This window comes from Pyrgilauda ruficollis, unplaced genomic scaffold, assembly GCF_017590135.1.
Source record: "Pyrgilauda ruficollis isolate IOZ18807 unplaced genomic scaffold, ASM1759013v1 scaffold22, whole genome shotgun sequence".
In the NCBI taxonomy this organism is placed as follows: Eukaryota; Metazoa; Chordata; class Aves; order Passeriformes; family Passeridae; genus Pyrgilauda; species Pyrgilauda ruficollis.
Window position 1 is genome coordinate 836,355 of NW_024521428.1, and position 6,065 is coordinate 842,419.

A 6,065-nucleotide genomic window follows, 5' to 3' on the forward strand; every position below is an offset into this window, starting at 1 on the left:
ACCAGATAACTGGAGCTGCCCCATGCCTTGACTGCAATGTCCTCAGTGACAGATAAGTTTTGGGAGCATCTTTCCTTCTCAGTCTTTTTGAAAATTGTGTCCAATGTTTTGATGGATGTGAACTGCTGAATAACACAAAGTGCAGTTCAGCATTCTAATCTCCGTTATTAATACATAGATAAAAATTATATTCCATTAGCAAATTGGCCGGATATATTAAATTCCTTTTGCTTGCAATGAAATTCATTAGCTTGGCAAAAAAATGACCTTTTCCATTTCGAAAGAAGTAAGTCAATTTTAGTGCTTCAGTCATAATCGTGGAAAACTCTCCCTTGGAAGAATTAAAAAGTGGCTAAGTGCCATTATACATTGAAGGATGCCACTCAAATTGACTTCAGGTATGCTTAGACTCCTAGAATGATGCACATTAGGACAAGGAACAACATGAGATGTAGGTCTGTGACCTGCAGGACCTAACCATCATTCCTGTTTCATTCACACAATCTATTTTAGCACTACTTCTGCTTTTTGTGTACAATATCCCAATTATTTCAGAAATTCAATTATATAATAACGAATTTGTTTCTAATTGCCATTGCAGATCTACTTTATAGTATTGTATACTCATATGTCTTTTAAGTAATATTTTTCATAATTAATGTTGTGTATTTCCACTTAATTAGTATATTTCCATCTTAAAGATGTCCTTTCATTAATCTTTGTATATAAAGATAATCTTATCACTCTTAGCTTCCAATAAAAAGTGATTTTTTACCACCAGATATTTTTTAATGACATGGTTTTGCACTAAAGTACAAAGTTGAAATACCAGCAGTGTTTTTCTGTGCTATCAGACTGTTTGAGGCAGAAATCTATTACCCACTGGACTAAACCTGCTAATTTTTGGGCACTGCAAGAGTCTTTCTTTCCCAGTTTCTGTCAGATTTCAAATGTTTACAGCATCATACATTTTGAAGTAGGATTTCTTTCACTGAAAATACTAATGTGTGTTTTTCCACATTCATATTAAATTCTTTAGGCCTGTATAGCCTCAGAAAATGGTCTTTTCAAATCCTTTTCCATCTTGAAAGCCATTCTATCGTCATTCCTCTGCTCTGCATGAGAGGTTTCCACATCTTGCTTGCAGTTCTAGTTCTTCCATCTCATTACCCACATTTCCTGCATTAGTCCACAAACAACTTCATTGTTTCCTTTTGACCTCACAGTGTTTCCTATGTCAGTTGAATATAGCCAACCTGATCAATTCTTTCATTCACAGAAATACATTTTTTCCCCCCCATTCTCTCCATTATTTTATTCTCTGGCATAGCCTTATATCTGACCACATCCCCATTTACATTGATTTACCTTTTATTTATTAACACCAGCTGTTTACACAGACTATGTGTCTCTCAATCACAACATGTCCCCTGCAATGTAGATGGATGTTTTTCTTTATCTGTTTTTCTAGTCTTGGTTGCTGAAGGTCAGTGCTCCAGACAGTCAGGTGCAAACTCACCCCTGGGAATTATGCTCTTTCTGGGGACGCTTCCTGAAGGTTGAAAGACCCAGGTCCTTAAGCAGAGTTTCCTAGGCAGGGTTTTGCTGTGCTTTTGGCCAGAGCTGGCCTGCACATGGCATTTTACCTATCATGTAATGTAATGTGGTGAAACCATTCATTAATGTTTCCATTGCAACCATCAGCGCAACATTAATTTAAGGATTTTTCTTATTTTTTTGGATCTGTAGAATGATGGACTTGCTTTTTTTCTAAGTTACAAGCTACAGAATATCAGTGGTCTTGTCTTAAAGCATGCTTCAGTGTTTCAAAGATACGGGTGGGAATTAAACTACTAATTGCAAAAGAGACCAGAGCGTTATCGCCTCAGGGAAATGTCTACACTGTTCAACACTCTTTGAAAACCTCAGGCTGTGCTTGTTCCATAAGGGAACACCTCAGTGCCCTGGAAAAAAAACCAGTGTGCATTATTTTCCCACCCATGAGTGGACAGTATTGTTCATGTATTTTTTCAAAGCATTTGGGGGATAAATTCTCTGTATATTTAGCATGTGCCGTTGTTTAGCAATGCCATTAGCATTCGGAAAGCCATCCATTTGTATCTTTCCTGTGATGATCAAACTCTTAATAGGCCTATAAAAGCACAGATTTAGTTTTCAATCCACTAATTTTTGTATTTCTGAATAATTATAATATATTCAATGCCCAGGATGACTTCATGTCCCTCTACAAAAGGAAAAGCTATCAGACTCAATCTCCAGTGGGTTCCCACAGAAGTGGATCACAGCTGCAGTCCCTAGGTGTGGGAGTTCCTGACTCACAGTGCATTTTGTGCTCCTTGTCAAACTCACAGCCCCTATTCCAGTATGGCACTCCCAAGTAAAAGGTCCTTGGCAAGGGTCTGCAGGAGGGAATTTCACTGGATGTAGATTATTGTGGAGCTCAGGGGCTTCTCTTCTTCTTTGTGACTGTGAGAACAAGGAGGAGATTACTGAAATGAGAGCTCTATTTCCAACATTGAAGCCAGGATTTGGGGTAGGGCTGTAGCCACTGTGACCACACTGACGGCCAGGGTGTGGGCCAGATCCCATTTTGCCAGGACCACGTCATCTCTGTGGGGCTGTGCTTGTGAGACAGAACCTCAGGTGATGCTGAATGATAATAAAATAAATGTCTTTATTTTTAATAGATGGACAAAACAGACCCAAAACCAGACAGTGTTTTCCTGAAATGCATGGACGCTATTGCATACAATACAAATGAAGTTAAAACATATATATCTATATTATGCTTCCTATCTGCTTTGTTAAGTATAGTCTTAATATAGCATTTCTGACACAGACAAAAATATACTTTTTTTTTTTTAACTACATCCACAAATACTGCCCTGATTAATAGCAGACTTACAATAACTTACTAACTGCACATGGAACTTGACCAATACACTTGAAGGGCAGAAGGAAAAATGAATAACAGTTTTTTCCTATGATACTTCTATTTGAACTCCTAAATTCTTGTACTATATGAAAATAAAAGACTAAATCTGACTTTATTTGATCCACTTAATGTTTACATTCAGTTCAGGTTCACAAAAGTATGGTTTGTTTATAATACATATACCATCCCATTTGGACAAGTAGAGATGAAATAACTTTTTTGACATGTCAGCTATGTTATCAACCTTGATTTTATGAACATATCTCATGCAACGGAGGAAAAAAAACCCTGTCAAATAAATGTTATTCACAAATGCTAAGAATATGAAAGTAAAATGTATGATTGTGTCATGAATATTTTATCTTAAAATTGTAGGCTCAGAAACAATAACCTCAGTGTCTGAAAATGAGCTGTTTGCTTCACTGATTATAAATCCAATTTGCTGCACAGTACTACTGTCCACAAATTGCAAAAAGGGAGAAAAACTGATAATTCCTCTGAAAATAAAATCTGCTTAAAGAATCATGTCCTGTTGGCATTTTGCTTGTAGAAGTAACACAGTTTTTGTTTGTTTGTTTGCTTTGGGTTTTTTTTGTTTTTTTGGTTTTTTTTTTTTTTTTTTTCCCCACAGCTATCAATCTCAGATATGGCATTTGGTTATATGAACAGCTCTGTAAAATTTAATGGTAGGACAGCTGAGCTAAGGCAATAAAACCTGTAAACAGACTTTGCATGGGGCTGTTTGGTTTGGCTTTTGTAGTCCATCTAAGCAGGAATACTGCATAAAATTACATCAATTTAAAAAAATTTCTATAGGATAGAAAGTTCAAAATATTCTGATAATGTTGAAAGCGTCTGGTTTGAAGTTTTTGGACTAATGCTTGTTTTTTTCACCTACCTTTTTTTGAGCATTTTAAAACCACTTCAATTTTTATGGCAACAATGGAATACAAAAGAAAAACATATTTATTTTTCAATCAAAATTTCTTAAATTATTCCAGCTCAATCCATCTTCTCTTTTCTTTTTTTTTTTTTCCCCACAGATGGGCATTTTGAAATAAATAATATCGAAATGTTGCTGTATTCAAAGCATCTGGTCACTATGCAGCATCTCATAGTGGAATTCTAGCAATTCCTAGACAAAACTGAGGTAAGAGAAAAGTTTTCAGGAAGGCCTACAGGTGACTGTAAAATGGGATCCTCTAACTTAATTTGGAACGGCAGCATAAGGCATTGGCTATGTAAGCAGGTAAAACTGTGACTTGATCCCATAAGAAGGGATTCAGACTAGCAGATTTGGGCTGAAAATGGAGAATAATTCAGCAGTGCTTCTGTTCTTTCCCTCTTTCCTCTGCAAAGTCTATTTCCTTATCTCCCTTCTATGGTTCATGGGGGAATTAAGACTGCTGGGCTTGTGTTTGGTTTGTGATACTCAGCACCCTGAATTTCATGGGTGGCCTATTAACTCATCTTGCAGGAATTTTTAATTTCTTTGCTATAGTGGCTCTTCTGAGGTTTTAGTGCAGATTCTGGTTTTGATTCCCTCCACCCAGAGCACACTCCATATTGGTAAGCACAGTAGTACTGCAGGTCACAGTGCATATTCAGAAATGAGTTGCAATGTTATTTTAAATGCAACGTAAGGAGAAAAAAACCCCAACATCTCTGAAATTAATTTTCTCTACATATTAAATATATATGTATGCTGTTAGGACTCCACAAAAGGAGCAAAACATATCTAAGGATTCAACCTTGTGAAAGCTTATGTCAACACTGAATCCACAAGTTGATGGCTTCTTCCTTTAGCAGCAAAACCCATTCCTGCATCTCCTATCCTCCAGTATAACTCCTCATGCTGTGAGGGTTAAAAAAAGAAATTTCACTGGTGACCAGCAACAGGAGGATATCTGGATTTCAACCGAACATTTTGTGTCATACACAGATTTTTAGAAGAATTATTGGAGCACAATTCTCAATTGTAGAGAAATGTAGACTCATTTCTAGAGCTCACACTGAGAAAGGCACATACCAATGGGGACAGACACAATCATCTTGGCCGTGGGCAAGCGGGAACAACATTGCGTGTTCCTGCTGGCCCGGGCAAAGTCAGCAGAGGCCTCAACTCCCCACTTTGCTGCTTCTGGCCAGCACTGCCATTTGTGAGCCATGTCTTTTCTGCACCTGGCCACTGCAGCTGCTCTGCAGGCTCACTGAGATGGCCAGGAGGACAGGGATCAATGGAGGAGCCCGGCACTCAGTGGAAGACACCACTGTGCCTCTCACTATATTTGTGGGTTCACCATTCCTTTCAGTTCCTCTCCAAGCTGCTTTCAGAGGCAAACACTTAAGAGATGTGGAAAGCTGTACAGCAAGCCTGTTTTTTTGAGAAATTTTTGAGGAAATGTTATTTTCTATGGAAAATCTGGATTTTCCAGAGTAATTCCAGCATGACCAAGTCAAAAGACTTTTTGGCATCTTTAAGAATAGCTTTTTTTAGCAAGTGAAAATTGGGAATTTTCTGCAAGGAAAACCCTCTCATTTCTCTTTTCAAGCCTTCTTGATTCTCTTTACTTTTCAATATTTATTCCATTGGTGAAATTGCTTGGTGTCAGACTGCTTTGCTTGTGTTCATTTTCATGATAAGTCAAGATAAGTCTTCTCCCAACACTGAAAAATTCTAGTTAGTTTGAGTTTTTCTATAAGAGCCATTTTTCACAAGCTGAATTTCACCTCCAGTTATTGCTGTAAGAATTTTGGTGACAGTGACTAACCACAGAAGAAGAAAGATAACACCCATATTAATGTATTTTGCTTAAGGTTGCCTTATATCAGCTATAACATAGTTTTAAACTGGTGATTTAATTTTAACTTTTAAAAATAATATATCATGTTTAGCACTCCTATAAGGAATTTATTACTATTTGTGCATTTTGCTGTCTCATACAAATAATAAAGTACTAGATTGTATTATTTAAATTTCTTTATGAGTAAAAAAATTACCAGGCCAAAACCCGAGGGAATTTATCTATCTGTCTTTGTTCAAGCAACTAGCTCTTTAGCAATAAATCACTTATAGTGTGGCAACATATTTTCACTTAATGCCAATAAA